At 44.9% G+C, this 17548-nt stretch overlaps 1 protein-coding gene across 1 annotated transcript in view; it reads right to left on the bottom strand.

Annotated features, from left to right (window-relative positions):
- The window catches only part of LOC147435253 (uncharacterized), a 179350-nt gene that overhangs the window by 107058 nt on the left and 54744 nt on the right, over positions 1-17548 (bottom strand). The window lies entirely within an intron of this gene.

Here is a 17548-nt window from a genome sequence, read left to right on the forward strand (position 1 = left end):
CAGTGCAAGTGAGTTCCAGCATGGGAATTGGTTTCGCGCAAGTTTTGGGGCTGTTATGCTACCGAAATTTGGCCAAATCAAATGGTATCTAGGTGGATACACGTGAAGGATTCCCAGGACCTTACCTTGTAATTTATCCTCCTAAAGAATAAAGAAATACCGTAAGGGGCGCCAATTTTGGGGCCTACAGGTTGTCGGCGTCTGCTCGGAGCATTCTAGCTTCCGAGCCGTGTGTGTATTCAAGTGTTAACTCCCGTCGCAGGTTCTCTTTGCAAAGTGCTCTGTGTGTGTGTATAAAGTAAAGAATTTCGGGTGAAAGCCAACGCCTACCGCCCTTCGGGCCGGTTTCACTACTACTCACATGTACAATCATAAAGAGCCACCAACGGCTCATAAATGTCCAGTCAGCTAAGTCTATCTCCAAACTGAGTGGTGGTGGTGACCTGGCCACGATGTCAACTAGACCACCGTCTGTACCTTACCACGTGTCACTCCCCAGCCCAAAGGGTCTATCCAGTGTGAACCAGACCAACTGTAACCAACTGTCTAACTGTCTGTCCTGTGAAGTGACATTGTAGCCCTGCTACAGGCTTGATTTGTGGCCCTTTTTGCATGCAACTGATCCAGGCTTTACTTTTCAGCACAATGCTCAATCCATGTATCGCGCTCGGCTGGATCGCTGGTAACTTTTTCACATGCAACAATATGATGACTTTGTATGCGAGATGAGGATTGATTATGCTATGTGTCTCTCGGATCATTTTCCCATATGCTTGAAACTTCGTTTTGGCTCTTTTGATGTCAATGATCACCTACCCAAGAAAAGACTTCTGCATGTCAATACTGCTTATCTCAAGCATGAGCCTTTTCGCACTATGATTGTGAATATCATCCCGCCTTTGCTCTCCCAGATGTATGTTGACATGGACATAGCATGGTTTCGTTTTGTTATGCGTGTTTAATCAGTTATACAGGATTATGGCAGGGATTATTGTCACAATTAAGGGAACAGGTTAACCAGGCAAAGGATGCTTGTAGCCGATTAATGCACTTGGCTAATCATTCTTCTCTTACTGATGCTCAAATGACTGAGTTGTTTTCTGCTCGTGCAATATTACAGCACAATGATGACAGGAAATTGGCCAAATGGCAGACTCGAGCTCGTCAACAGGCTTTTGCAGATAAAGCATGTGCTTGTAAACAATTCTTTCAGTATTTGCATCACTCGAGGCAGTCTCAAGCTATACGGAGAGTTAAATTACCGTCAGGGGAGTGGACCTCCACTTTCCGAGAGCTTGCACTAGCCCTACGCTCTCATTATGGCAAGATTTTTGAGGCCCCTTCTTCTCCCATGAGAGAAGCTCGCCAAGCGCGTCACATATTTCTATCACATGTTACTTCCATTCTCTCGTTGCGGCAGGCTCAAGACTTGGAACCTGTTTTCACTGAGTCGGAATTGTATGCCAGCTTGCTTGATTTAGGTCGATGGAGAGCTCCTGGTTGGGATGGTCTCTCTGTGGAATTCTTCTTGTCTTTCTGGGATTATTTGAAGTTGCCTTTATTATTCATGATGAATACAGCTTGGGAACAATAGGAATTACCCTCCTCTTGGAAAGAAGGTTTGCTCAAGCTAATCCCTAAGCATGCATTGTGTGAAGAATTTTCACATTGGCGGCCTATTACACTTATGCCTGTGGTATATAAATTAATGGCAAAAATGCTTGCTAACCGACTCAAATGCTTTCTGCATGAAGGCTTGCATCAATCTCAATACGGCTTCATTCCGCGACGTCAAATTACTGATAACCTCGCAAATGTCATTATTGGTATGGAACATGCAAAATATACTAGACAAGATGTATTAGTCATGCAGGTTTGACATTGAAAAGGCATTTGATACTGTTCTTTGGGATTACATTGAGGATACCATGCGACATTTGGGCTTTGGGCCTAGGCTATCCCGTGTCATGCTTTTTCTTGTATGCAAACAGTACTTCTGCAAGCTTGCTGGATGGTTCTCTCACAGAATCTTGGCCTTTGGGACGGTCGGTACGGCAGGGCTGCCCTCTGAGTGCTTTGCTTTATGCGATCGCTACTCATCCCTTGTTTATGTATTTGGATTCCTTGACCTCCACTGGTAGGCTGCATGGCCTTACTTTACCTTCTAGTCGACAGTTGCTTATGCGGATGACTCTTTGTTCATGCCTCGTAATAACTATGATGATGTACAACAGATTATGCATACTCTTCACTTGTTTGGATTGGCAGCAGGTCTCAAAGTTAACTTTTGCAAATCCAAGCTATTGCCTCTGAAAGAGTGTGACTGGCATAAGATATTGTGGCCTGGGGAGATTGTTCCTCCCCATGTTCTGGTTCGCCATTTGGGTTATCCGCTGGGTTGGAATGTATCGGCTATGAAGAAAACGGATTGGGTGCTCCAACGTCTACATTCCAAGTTGAATTATTGGAAATTGTCCACGTGGCCACTTCATGTGCGTCTCAGGATTGTCCAATGCATCCTTGTGGCTTATGTGCAATTTTACTTGCCTTTGTTATCTTGGCCTCGGTTGTGCTTGCAGTCTCTCATGTCCAATATTTTAGAACATTTTTGGCGGACCTCGTCTACCAAGAGGGGCATTCGGCTTCTATCTATGGACAAGCTATGTTCTCCCAAGCGGCTTGGAGGGTTGAATATTTTGGACTTGAGACGTCATCTTCTGGCTCGGAAAGCTATGTTGTTGTCAGTTTTGGTGGAGCAGTAGCAACCCTGGGCTCTCATGGTCACACATTTATGTGCGCACATTGTCACCCCTTCTTTTGGTCATTGGCAACTGACTTATTGGGATGTTGTTTTTGGGAAGCTTGAAGGACGCATTCCTGGATGTCCCTTTACTTCTTCTCTAATCATTGATTCGAAGGTTGTAACTTCGCATTTGGCTTGGGATGGTCGACAATCCTTTGGGGGTAACTCTCTTCGCTTGGAGAGTCTGCATTGGAGCAGGGTTTTTGCTTCGACTTTGGTTCAACGGTCTCCTCGCCAAGCGTATTTTCTTTCCCAAAAAGGAATCTGTTAGGTGCATCAGGTGGTTGATGACTCGGGTTATGTTCTTTCTTTCGTTGATGTCGTCTCCCGCTTTCGGTCGGGTCTTCACTATTCTCCTCTCTGGCGGGAGATTCAAAACATGCTTGCTGCTCATTCGCCCATTCCTCCTCTGGATGAAGACTCTCGCTTCTCTGATTGGAATCTGGCTACTACTAGATTGGACTGCATCTCAGTTGCCAGTGTCTATGCCATTCTTCAGTCTGATGTATGGATTGTGCATCGGGGTAATCAGCTATGGTCGCTTTCCGAGTCATCCTTGTGGTGGAAACACACATTGTCTCGCGTTTGGCAGAGTCATTTGCGTTTGAAGGAACGTGTTTTTTTGTGGCGGTGCTTGGTGGGAGCTCTACCTGTTGGCAGTGTGTTGCATGCTCAGCATATTGCGCCTTCCCGCTGCCCCAGATGCCTTGAAGCTGACGAGACCGTGCCACACTTATTGTGGTGTTGTCGTCACTCCAGAGCCTTCATTCGGCAAGTGTCGACTGCTCTTCGGCTGTGTTTTCCTTTTGGCTCTTTTCACAGACGATTTTGGCTTTTTGGAGTGCTTCGGTCACAGCAATCTCAGTTTGCGGTGTTCTTCACCTGGGTCAGATTTTGGACTATGTGGGCCATCTGGCATCATAGGAACTCCTTAATGTTCCAGGGCACTCTTGTTGACCCCTTTCCCTATTTCAAATTATCTCTTGGTCAAGCACTGCATTTTGCCTATGACGCTGGAGACATCACTCTTGAAACCTACAGGATTTATTTTGACTGTTTCTAGCCTTCGGAGCCTCATAGTGCTCCGTGTTTTGTATCCCTTTCTTTTCGTGGGTTTTCCTCGCTTTGAGGTTTCCCACTTGTAAATTAATCAAAGCAGATTTACAAAAAAAAGAAGCGTGTGTGTGTGTGTGTGTGTGTGTGTGAGAGAGAGAGAGAGAGAGATAAATGAAATGAAATGACACGTTGTATTAACGTCTTCTAAAGGCAAAACTGACCTATGAGACCAATGAATTACATCATCGTGAATCTAATACATTACGTCATGGTAAATCTAGTTCAAGGTCTGAATAAAAAGAAAGAAACTAACTAGAGTTGTAAAGGGTGGGTATCAAGAGCGTGAGGGGTACATATACAAAAGGTGGGTGTGTATCTTAGAGAACAAATACAAAGTGGTGGATATATGTGTATCAGAATCCGGAGATGGCTCGCATCGGTCAGTGCATGATCGTGTGGAGAGAGAGAGAGAGAGAGAGAGAGAGAGAGAGAGAGAGAGAGAGAGAGATGAAATGAAATGTTATGTTCACGTTTTCAAAAGGCCAAAATGACCTATGAGACCAAAAGGTTACATCCATGTGACTCTGGAACATAGAGAGAGAGAGAAAGAGAGAGAGAGAGAGAGGGCACGGTGTGTGTGTGTGTGTGTGTGTGTGTGTGTGGGGGGGGGGGGGGGGGGGGGGGGGGGGGGGGGGGGGGGGGTGGGTTATATTAGAGACAAATACAAAGTGGTATATATATGTGTATCAGAATCTGGAGATGGCTCGCATCGGTCAGTGCATGATCGTGTGTGTATGTGTGTGTGTGTGTGTGTGTGTGTGGTGTTGTGTGTGTGGGGGGGGGGGGGTGGGGGGGGGGGGGGGGGGGGGGGGGGGGTGGGGGGGGGGGGGGGGGGGGGGGGGGGGGGGGGGGGTGGGGGGGGGGGGGGGGAGGTGGGGGGGGGGGGGTGGGGGGGGGGGGGGGGTGGGGGGTTGGGGGGGGGGGCGCCAGCAGGGGTGTGTGACTGTGTGCGCGCACGCGTGTGCGTGTGTGTTTGTGTGCAGACTCTGAAGGCGATGTCGTGTGAGACAGCACATGGAGCTCTCCTGTCGCGTGAATTCCCTGCACACAGCAGCAGTATTCAGTAGTAAGTAGTAAGCAACGCGCCCTCCTGCTCGTCGTCGCCGCTGAGAAGTGCAGTATTGCCCAGTACGCCTGTCAGTGACAGTGCAGAAGGTTTTGCACGCCAAGCTGTGGTATCGCTGTGCAGGACTGGCAGAGCAGTTTGTATACAGGTTAGAGTCTGAGTCAAGCTCCATTTCTTTGGGCAGAATTCAGCAGATGTATATTGCTATGGGTTTTGGTTGTTGCTTTCGGTGAATTTTGTACATAGCTGTGGTTCGTATGTTATTTGCAAGGTTTTCTCCACAGTAAATTGCAGAATTTTCTCGCCAATCGGTTTTGTTTGAAGAAGGGGTTTCTTTTAATTTATGTTTGACTCATTGTGCGTCTTTAAGCGTCGGAAAGCGATGGAACCCACGTCGGAGGCAGCTTCTGAGATCAAGGCATGCTTGTATGAGGACTTTGAGGAGGCTCGACAGGCATAGAATGGTCAAGTGCCTGCTCTTGAGGTGCGCATTCCGGTACAGGACCTCATGGACCCAGTTGCGCAGTACGCTATGAATGCAGTTATTCTGTTTTTCTCGGGGAAAATGCCTACTGCGCAAGATGTCGGCCAATGGGTCGATTTTCTCCTTAAGCGACAAGCTGTCCGTGGTGTCTACTTTGGGGCACGCGGATTTTATGAAGTTTTGCTCGCAGATATAGAAGCTCGAAATCTTTTGCTTGAGATGTCTCCCCTCTTTTTTAATACGCAGATGACACATGTTCTCCTGTGGGCACTCACTAAAGACTACCAAAGTCTTATTCGTCACAAATGCCCGGTGTGGGTGGAAATTGTTGATTTCCCTCGCACGTGGAGTTATTTCCTGCCGTTGTTGGTTGCGCAGCTTGGAAAGGTTATCTGTCCTCCAAAATTGGATGCAAATACCAACAGGTTTTGTATTCTATGGGACACGGACAAGATTACCCCTGATGGAATTATGGTTGACTCAGGTGATCCATGGGTAGGCAAGCGCCCCTTTAAACTTAAATGGGGAAAATTTGCAAATTCATGTTTTCGATGCGGCAAATTTGGTCATATGCAATCCGAATGTCCAGAGCCGGTCTTGCAACCCCCTCCCTCTGCTGTTTTTTTGTCCACCTCTATCCCTACTGGAAAACCCACAAGTGAAGCCAAGCAAAGTGGAGTTTCTACTGCTAAAGTGGCTTAAAATGTGGACAAAGGGAAAGGCAAGGTACAGCAAGTTACTGATCTTGGGAATGGGACTGCTGCTAAAGGCAAAAATGTTGGACCTGCTGATGTCAATACATGGGTGGTGCCGAAAAAAGCATTGAAGATTCGCACGCCACTTTCTACTCGTAATTATGTTCCTTCTGTTAATGCTAACAAGAATGCATCGTTTAAGCAACTTCCATGCAATGACAATCGCGCGCTGATTGATGCATGGGACAAAGCGATGCACTGACAAAGATGTACTTCTTGGTGAGGCTTCCACATCGCATGTGAACACTGTGGACACGTTTCCTGCCCTCACTCAGAGGATGGGTCCTCGTACGGATGCAGTGGATGGAGACGTGTCTATGGGCACCTCCACTTGATTTTGATACTTGTTGCTTTGTGTATATATGTTTCCAATGCAAAGTCATATTAAATGCATCTCGTACAATGTGCGTGGGTTATGCAACCTGGACAAATGGCGGCTGACCTAGCACTATGTACATACATGTAGGACAGACATAGTTGTATATGCAAGAGCACAATCAGCACAAGTTTGTTGGTCAATGTTCCTATTTTGCCGGATATTGGATTGCGTATGCTCACTCGCAAGATTTCTCTGGTGTATTGATGCTGATTCGACATGAGCTTCGGCCTGTTCTGTTATACAATGATCCGCATGGTCGGTGGGGTACAGTGTTTGTTGAATGGTCGAGTTTATGACTTTGGAGGTACCTATGCATATACGGCCTCTGGGCAAAGAGCTGCTTTGTGGCGAGAAATCTCGTCTCACCCATGGACATCGAATGCATTTATGTGTGGAGATTTCAATAATACTCCTGATTTGCTTGACAGCACCACAGGAAATTCGCATATGCTGCTTGTGGAGAAACATAACTGGGATCTTCTTGTTGCCTCTGCTCAAATGATTTGATATATGGCGTTCTTTGCATCCTGATGCCTCTGGTTTTACCTTTCAGCATGCTGCTCATTCCTCTTACAGAGCACGATTAGATCGTTGGTATTTGCTTAATGGGCAACAGTATGAAGAATTTGTACGTGACATGAGGATAGATTATGCTCTGCAGTTATCGAATCATTATCCTCTTTTGCTGTCGTCATATTTTGGACAGTCTCTTTGTGATCGGCCTCTTCACAGGAAACGTTTGTTGCATGTTAATAATGCCTATCTTACTCATGAAGCTTTTTGTCACATGGTTGCCGATATTATTCCTCCGCTATTGGCTCAAATGCATATTGATTTGGATGCTGCTTGGTATCGTTTTGTCATGAGAGTACAAACTGTGATTTCTGACTATGTAGACAGTATATGCAGCCTATTTGGGAGAATGTCGGTGATGCGAAACAGGTTAGTCAACGATTACAACAGTTGACTGATTTCCGTCCATTGTCTGACTCTGAGATGACGGAGTTATGTGAAGCTAAAGTGTGTATTCAACAAAATGATAAGAGGAAGCTTGCTAAGTGGCAGACGCGTGCACGACAACAGACCTTTATGGATAAAGGTTGTGCTTCGAAGAAATTTTTTAAGCATTTGTATCATTCGAGAGTCTCACAGTCCATTAAACGGGTTATGCTTCCCTCGGGTGCTTGGACTTCTTCGAAGCGGGGGCTGAGGTTATGGTTTCACATTACCGTAAGGTGTTTGCTGCTCCATCTCAGCCTTCTTCGATAGCTTGTCGAGCGCGTGAATTGTTGCTTTCTTATGTTCGTCCGATCCTGTCTTCGCAGGAGGCACAATGCCTTGAGGATCCTTTCTCTGTCGCCGAATAGCATGGTGCCTTGCTTGCATTGGGCCGATGGAGATCTCTTGGTTGGGACGGACTTACTGTGGAATTTTTCCTCTCAGTTTGGGATGCTCTTAAACAACCCCTGATCTTCATGATAAATGTGGTATGGGAAAAACAGGATCTACCAATTTCATGGAAAGAGGGCTTACTTAAGTTGTTGCCCAAGCAAGCGCTTTGCGAGCAATTCTCTCATTGGCGGCCCATAACTTTGATGCCGGTGATATACAAGATTTTGGCTAAAATGTTGGTCCACCGCATCAAGGACTATTTGTTTACAGGACTTCATTAGGCTCAGTATGGTTTCATTCCTCGTCGTCAAATCATGGACAATTTGGCCAATCTTATGATTGGCATGGAATATGCTAAGCATGCAAGTTGATATTGAAAAGGCCTTTGACACTCTGCACTGGGACTTCATTGCTGCCACAATGAGATGTCTAGGACTTGGTCCTAAGTTGGCCAATGTGGTTTATGTCTTGTATGATTGTAGTACGTCTTCGGGAATCCTGGACGGGGAATTGACAGAATCGTGGCCGTTTGGTTGTTCGGTTAGGCAAGGTTGCCCTATTAGTGCTTTGTTGTATGCAATTGCTTCTCATCCTTTGTTGATGTATCTTGATCACTTGACCTCTGCGCAGTGTCTTCATGGTTTGCTACTACCATCGGGTCATACTTTTATTGGGCAGGCTTATGCAGATGACTCGCTATTTATGCCCCGCAATCAGCAAAACGATGTTCAAGAGATTATGAACGCTTTGGAATTGTTTGCGCTTGCGGCAGGCTTATGCAGATGACTCGCTATTTATGCCCCGCAATCAGCAAAACGATGTTCAAGAGATTATGAACGCTTTGGAATTGTTTGCGCTTGCGGCTGGTCTTAAAGTCAATTTCCGTAAATCAAAGCTTCTGCCGCTTCGTTCTTGTGATTGGCATGCTCTGTTGTGGCCAGGAGAGATTGTTGTTCCAAATGTAATCACTAGGCATTTGGGTTATCCAATTGAATGGAATGTTACTCACGCAAAAAGTGGATTGGGTTATGAATCGCCTGAATGTTAAATTGCATTATTGGAAGCTTTCTACCTAGCCGCTACGTGTTCGCCTGCGAATTGTTCAGAGTATCCCCATGGCATATGTTCAGTTCTTTTTGCCATTATTGCATTGGCCCCACCATTGTCTTGACTCTCTCATGTCGGCCATTTTGTCTCATTTGGGGCAAACGCGTGCTCACAAAAAAGGTTTGCGCTTGATATCGATGGCAAAACTTTGTACACCAAAGCGCTTTGGTGGTTTGAATATTTTGGACTTGCGTAGACATGTCATTGCTAGGAAGGCTATGCTTTTGCCTACACTTGTGCAACAATCTCAGCCTTGGACTCTTACATCCTCATTTGGTCACTGGCAATCATCCATGTGGGAGGCAGTATTTGGTAAGATGGATGGTCGTATTCCTAGATGCCCACTTTCTTCCACCTTGCTTTCTGCATGGAAACACGTTACGATTCATCTCTCATGGAATGCTCGGAGGGAAGAAAACTCACTTCGTGCGGAGAGCCATCATTGGAGTCGGGCTTTTTCTCTTACTTTGGTCGACCGCTCGCCTCGCCAGGCGTATTTCCTCTCCTGCAGTGGCATTCGAGTGGTTGAGGATGTGGTGGATGCAGCTGGTTTCACTTTCGAGTCCATTTGTCGCTCGCCGCTTTGGATTGGGCATGCACTATCGCCAGTTTTGGAGAGAATTACAGCAAATGTTGACAGGCTTCTTGCCAGTTTCACCTTTGGCTGATGGTGATCGGATGTCTGACTGGAAGCTTGGGGAAATGCCATTTCAAGATATTTCTGCTAGTCGGGCATATGCTCTTCTTCTGCCTCGTCCATGGATTGCTGATCATTGCAACGCTATTTAGCACATGCATAAATCAGATATTTGGTGGCGCAGGATTATATCTGCAATATGGGAAAGCCGTTTACCGTTGAAAGAGCGTTTGTTTCTTTGGCGGTGTTTACTTGGTGTGCTCCCAGTGGGTACCTTTCTTAGGATGCGCCGTATCCGCCCTTCATCATGTGTATGTTGCTTATCTGCCGAGGAGGATGTTTGTCACCTCTTGTGGGATTGCTGTGTCACTCGAGAATTCCTTCGTCAGGTTTCTACGTGTATGCTTCTACGTTTTCCCACGACGGTCTTCCATAAGCGGTTTTGGATTTTTGGTATCTTCTCGCCGGCATTGCAGTGCTTTGCAGCCTTCTTCATGTGGGTCAGGTTTTGGGCATACTGGAGCCTGTGGCGACAACGTAATGGCTATATGTTCCATCGCATTCATACAGATCCCCTACCTTTCTTCAAGATTTCCCTTCGGCAGTCTTTGCGGTTTGCCTTGGAAGTTGGTGATATCACAGCAGAGATACATCAGCTTTCTTATGAATGCTTTTAGATATTTTATACAGCCAAACACTGTTGTGTTCCTTTCCTTGTACATCTTTTCGGTGGGTTTTCCTCTCTTTGAGGTTTCCCACATATAGTTAAATCAAATTGATTTACAAAAAAATGTGTGTGTGTGTGTGTGTGTGTGTGTGTGTGTGTGAGAGAGAGAGAGAGAGAGAGAGAGAGAGAGAGAGAGAAATGAAATGAAATGTTATGTTAACGTCTTTAAAAGGCCAAAATGACCTATGAGACCAAAAGGTTACATCCATGTGTGACTTTGGAACATAAAGAGAGAGAGAGAGAGAGGCGGGCCCGGAGGGGGTTAGAATATGCACATGCAACCAAACAAGAGGTGATCATGATACAATTGGATCTAGAGAAAGCATTTGATCATGTTAGCTGGCCTTTGTGACGGAATTGATGCAATGTATGGGTTTTGGTAAAAGAATGTCGCAATTAGTTCATACAACCAATGATGGCTCTAAGTCCTATGTGTTCATCAATGGTGAAGTCACAAAATCTCTTTCGCTTTCATTCTTTGCGACAAGGTTGTCCATTGAGTCCTCTGTTCTTTGCCTTGGTCACTCATCCCATGCTTTCACTTCTTACACACTTCGCTAAGAATGGGGAGATAGTTGGGCTCTCTCTCCCTACAAGAAATCAATTAATTGGGCAAGCATTGGCTGATAACTCCTTCATGTTTTTAAAGTCTAAAAGACATAATGTTGATCGTGCTATGTCTGCATGGTCTTTGTTTGCCTAAGCATCTGGTCTACATATTAAAGCACAAAAATCTTCTCTTATCAGTTGCACAGAGAGAGATTCAGAACAACTTGGCTAGTGTGGTTGTGTTGTACGAAGGGGTACTAACTTTTGTCACTTGTGATATCCTATTGGAGTCAATGTTTCCAATAAGCAATTACTTGATTAAGTTTTAGGCCGTATCGGGGATAAGTTTGTTTATTGGAAATCTCAAGCATGGCCATTCCATGTAAGATTGAAAATGCTCAAGTAATAATGCTCTCCATGCTTTCCTTCTTTTTGCCTCTATTGCCTTGGTCTCAAAAAGCTTTGACAACTTTCATGTCTTGGATATCTTAGGAGTATGTCACACGTACAAAATGTCTAGGTGGGGCAGCATTATTGGATGTTTGGTTGCATCTTATTGCACGTACATGGACCCTTTTTCAAGCAATGTGCAATGATGCTCAACCATGGATTAGTATGGCAGTTGCACTTATTGAGGATGCTCGCATTGCACATGACAAGACACGCATAAATGCTTCTTGGTGGGATATTTTGAATGCCTCACAATCAATGCGTATAGCAACCTCACTCACTTTGCATCATTTGGTTATGTCCTGGAAGTGCTCAAATATAATACATGGAAATCTCCAAATTCTCTTCGAGATGCAAATTCTCTTATTAGTGAGGTTTTAGCAACTTCTTGTGTTATTTCTTGGCCACAGATGTCCTCTTGTAGACGTCACTTTAATCACATGGCCAGATTGGGTGTAGCAAGGCTATCTGATACATTGATTCCTGGACAGCTTCAAATGCTAACTTTTCATCATGCACGCAGTCACTTTCGCCTCCCTAGTGGCGATCAATTTCTTTGGACACAATTGCAAGAACAGCTCCAAGTATTGAGACAACTTCATTCTCTTGATTCGGCACATGCTTGGGATGATTGGATCTTGCATAAGCACATATGATCAAGAAAAGCCTCAGCTAATGATGTATACCACTGTCTAGTACAACAGAAAAGGTTGGCTTGCTGATGCTGCAAACAAAGTCTGGAGAAAAAGAAAAAGGGCGTCTTGGTGGAAGAGGATTCTTCTTGGTGCTTGGCATTCTCAATTTCTTTTTCAACAAAAAATGTTTCTTTGGCAAGTTATGGTAAGAGGCTTACCTCTGGCATCTAACTTAAAGCGAAGAAACCTTTCAGCCTAACTTGCCAAGAAACAAGCCAACACAAATTTATTCGATGTTCTGTGGCTTGCCAAATATGGAGTTTTATCTCTTCTATTTGAAAGGTGGTAATTAGGCAATCTTTATCATCACGACAATGGCTTTTTGGTAGCGACAGGACCGATCAAGCAAATCATGTCGTCTTTACTTTTTTCCGATGGTTGGGTCTCTCTCTCTCTCTCTCTCTCTCTCTCTCTCTCTCTCTCTCTCTCTCTCTCTCTCTCTCTCTCTCTCTCTCTCTCTCTCTACGCTTCCGCATCGTCGACTTTGACAGTTACCACTTCCGCCTTTGGACACTTGTAGACGTCCCTCAAGGAGATTGTGTTTGGCAAGATGGTTGGTCACATTCCTGGTTGCTCGGTTGCCTCTAGTTTACTCGTTGCTTGGAAAGCCATTAAGGCTCATCTTTCTTGGCATGGCACAAAAACAACCAAATGTAAATTTGCTACGCTTGGAAAGCACTCACTGGAGTAGGGCATTCTCTCTTACTCTTCCCAACCAGTCGCCACACCAAGCATACTTCCTTTCTTACTGAGGCATACGCATGGTGGATGATGTGGTTGACACGTCTAGGAATATACTTATCCTCAAATTTGGAGCGTGCTTGAGGACATACTAGCTGTTTTCCTACCCATTCCACCACTAGCCAATGGATGCCATACGTAGGATTGGACTTTAGGGGACACACCTTTTGTTGCCATTTCTGCCAGCAACATTTATGCTTCTCTCCTACACGAGTCTTGGCTAGCTGACCATTGTAATCGAAACGAACGAAGAGAATGGATCTCCCGGTTACACGGACCCCGCCTATAGACACGACCCGACCATAGCCACCATCCGGCAACTCCCCCATGCTGGGGCCAGCGTCTGAGGACGTAGGCGTGCACCTGTAAGACCAAGCGGCCCATACCACCCGGCCTCTCCTCCTCGAGGTGACCTCGCGCACTCCTAGCCTCGCGGGCTAACCACTGGCACTCTGCCAATGGGGGTCGATAACTGCAAATGAGGCCTTGGCCTCCCTTTTATAATAATGGCCGGCCACACTAGTCGAGTTCACACTACGCCCGCCCGAACACTGGACGCCCATCGTGACGGCGTCTGGGCTAGATCCCCTCTCCTATGAGCGGGACATAACATACTTCCCCCCTTAAGAACCATTAATGTCCTCATCAATGAAGTGGGGATACTAATCTTTCAAAGCTCTAACTGGTTCTCAAGTAGCAAACCTTTCAAATTGACCCTTCCATTTAATTAAGTACTAGTCATAAGCCTTTTGGCACGAATAACAGGTACGATAATCTAAAACTGCCTCTGGTTCTCGAGGAATATACTCGGTTTGCATATCTTGCCATACATTTTCCTCGATAGGCACAACAACGTCGGCTTCACCCAATTTTACTCTAAGGCGGCTGACATGAAACACTGGATGTACACTAACATCCGAAGGAAGAGCCAGTTTATGGGCAACTTGGCCAATCTTCTTTGTGACCAAGAATAGACCACAATATCTAGCTGAAAGCTTATAATGCTTTCCCGTTCACATAGTCTTGGAATCCTTGGGTATCTTCACATAGACCCATTGTCCCACATCTAGAGTCTTGGGAGATCTCTTTTGATTAGCATAAGTAGTGACTCGATCACGAGCCGTTCCTATACTATCCTTAGCCAATTCCAGCATTTCTTGCATGTCATACAAAAAATCACGAGCTTGGCGTTCCTTGACTTTTTCTAGGCCAATAGCAATTAGGGATTTAGGCTCAAATCCATACATCAACATGAACAGGCTAAATCCATTAGCAAATTGCTTGCTATTATAGGAAAATTCTAATTGTGGAAGATACCTTTTCCAATCAGACTGCCTCTGAGAGACATTAGGCTCTCAACATGTTCTCTAACGTTTGGTTCATCCTCTCAATTTGTCCATCGGACTCAGCATGATCAGAAGACGACATACTCAACTTCGTCTAAAGATGAGCAAACACATCTCGCCAAAATCGGCCAGCAAACTTAGTATCTCGATCACTGACGATATCCTCTGGCAGACCATACAGCTTGTAAAGCTGGTCGACAAATAAGACCGCCAACTCGTGGCTTTTTACTGTCGACTTGGCTGGTATAAACTTCGCCATTTTTGTGAGTCTATCGACCACAACCCAAATGGCGTCATTCCCCCGACTAGTAATTGGCAAACCAACGATGAAGTCCATGGAAATACTCTGCCACTTGGCATCTGGGATTTCCAATGAATGTAGCAGGCCAGCTTTCCTAAGGCGCTCTGCCTTATTGACCTAACACTGAGCGCATATCTTCACATAGCTCTCTGTGTAAGAGTGCATCCTTGGCCAATAGAAATATCGCTTGACCAAAGCCAAATTTCTCTGGATGCCTAGGTGCCCAGCACTAGGAACATTGTGGCATTCAAACAAAATCCTTTGTCGAACCTCATCGATTTCGGGCACGCATACTTTTCCATTTCTGAACAATAGTCAACCTCTAATGGAATATTGTCGCTGCCTCGTCTCTCCGGCACGACTCACTTGGGCCTCCGGACCACCCAAGCCTGTACACGAGTCATGCCCCGCTCCGACCTCATTCCATATCTTGCCAAACTAGCTATCGGAACAACATAGCCCTCGGAGAGAGAGATATCTGTCGAGATTTCAGCCATAGACAAGGCGTTAACCTCAGGAATCCTGCTGAGTGCATAGACAACTCGATTGTTGGATCCTTTTCTATAACGGATCTCAAAGTCAAACTCTTGCATAAGCTCAATCCATCTAGCCTTCCAGACTCTGAGATCACCCTGATCACAGACATAGCGCAAGGAGTGATGATCTGTCCATGCAACAAACGTAGAGCCGTACAAATAGTGCCGCCATTTTCTCAAGGCGTTGACTATGACGTAAAGCTCCTTCTCATACGTTGGATAACGCATCTCAGTGTCAAAAAGTGTCTTACTTTCAAACGCAACAGGACGTCCATCCTGGTATAGTTCCACACCAATGACATAATCACTAGCATCCGTTTTAACCACAAACGGTTTGCTAGGATCCACACTGAGCAATATTGGCGCAGTATTCACCAAGTGCTTTAGTGTCTGAAAGCTCTCGTTGAGACGCTCATTCCAAACAACAGGGGAATTACCTTTACGGTGAAGACCCAAAGTCTTCGGCCCTTTCACCCCTCCTTTTAAAAGTTGCGTAAGCAGAGCAACAACTTTAGAGTAATCCTTGATAAATTTGCGAAAGAATCATGTAAAGCCTAAAAAGGACTTTACTTGGCGCACATTCTTCAGAATGGGCCAATTTCGCACTTTATCCAACTTTTCAAGGTCAACACGAATTCCATCGCGAGTAATGATGTGACCCAAATACAAAAGCTCTTCCTTGAAGGATTCACACTAAGAAGCCTTGGCATAAAGTTTCTCAGTTCTCAGTACTTCGAGAACAGCGCGTATATGCGCTAAGTACTCAGACAAACTTCGGCTGTAGATCAAGATGTCATCAAGAAATACAACAACGAAGTTGCCTAGAAACGGTCTCAGCAAAACATTCATCATCTGTTGAAACGCAGCGGGAGCATTGGTCAAACCAAAAGGTAAGACCAAAAACTCGTAGTGACCATAGCGCGTATGGAAGCCTGTCTTGGGAACATCTTCTAGTTTGATCCGTATCTGATGATAGCTTGATCGCAGGTCTATCTTTGTAAAATACGACGCTCCATGGAGCCGATCTATCAAATCATCCATGCGCGGAAGCGGATACTTATTCTTGACAGCAAGCTTATTCAATACCTTGTAATCTACGCAGAAGCGCATAGTGTTATCCTTCTTTCGAGAAACTAACACTGGCGCTTCCCACGGGGATTTACTTGGCCGAACAAAACCCCAGTCGAGATAATCTTTCAACTGCCGCTGAATCTCGTCCTCTCGGTTTTACTAAACCGATAGGGTTGCTTTGAGAAGGACTGACTACCGGCCACCAACTCAATGCCATGATCTACTTCTCTCGAAAGCGGAAAGCCAAGAGGTAGATTATCAAGAAAAGCATCCTTGAAATCACTCATAATTTCTCGGATAAGGTTGGATTCGTCGGAATCCCCAAGTTCAACAGAAGAACATAAAACATTTTTACGAGATTCAGTGACAGAAGTATCACTCATGAATCAAACCAAGCAGATGTACACATTGATAAAAGTCAACATCAGAAGACTTTGTATCTTTATACATTTCCAAAGCAGTAACAACTGGTATCACAAAACCATTATTTACAGAAATATGATTACAAAGCGACACAGATACATGAGGCATGTCCTGCTTAACAAAAACAAGAGAGTGATGTACATAGTCTATATACAATGAGTATTGTTTATCATAAAACCATGAAATTCCTAAAATAACATCTGCTCTGTCCAAGCGCATGATGTGGAAATCCAGGTTCTCTTTGTAATCAGTTAGCTCGAGCGACAAGTCACCAAAGCTCTCAACGTGCTTGCCTTTTAAATTTTGCCAAAACTTGCCACATGCATGTGCTTTTTCTTGCGCTAAAAGAAGTTTTTTAACTTCTCACCTTCTCCTTGTCTTTTGAACAAGTGCTTTGTATGTGTGCAAACGTTCCAAGTAAACTTCCTTTCTTTGCTTGCATCCAATCTTAGCAAGTGTTTTTTGGGCTTGACTACATTCCATGTCAAACCATTTCTTCTTGGTGCTACCCTTCTTAGACCTTTTGCGAGACATGTGTTTCATCAAAAAACATTCCTTCGCACAAGAGCAAATTAATTCTTTGAAAACTTTCCACTTGCATTCTAATGTTAGGCTCTCTTAATAATGCTCTATCATGCTTAACATTTCGTCCACCATATCAACATACATAAGTGCTTGTTCAAAGTCTAGACGTAGGTACAAATGATTCACATCATGATTGGAGGCTACATGCTTGGGCCTTTTATCACACTTCAGGTCAATACATAACATCCTATGATCCAATTCCGGATTCCATTCACCAAGTGTAAAGCTTTGTATGCATTCTAGAGTGGCTTCCAAAAACAACATATAGTCAATCACGCTATCACCATTGTGCTTTCTACATGTAAATTTATTGGTGCCTTGCCATAGAGATACACCATTTGCAATGAGCATTCCAGTACTATTGTGGAGTGACTTTCCATAGTGA

This window comes from Adiantum capillus-veneris, chromosome 18 (assembly GCF_014529385.1).
Source record: "Adiantum capillus-veneris isolate H3 chromosome 18, ASM1452938v2, whole genome shotgun sequence".
In the NCBI taxonomy this organism is placed as follows: Eukaryota; Viridiplantae; Streptophyta; class Polypodiopsida; order Polypodiales; family Pteridaceae; genus Adiantum; species Adiantum capillus-veneris.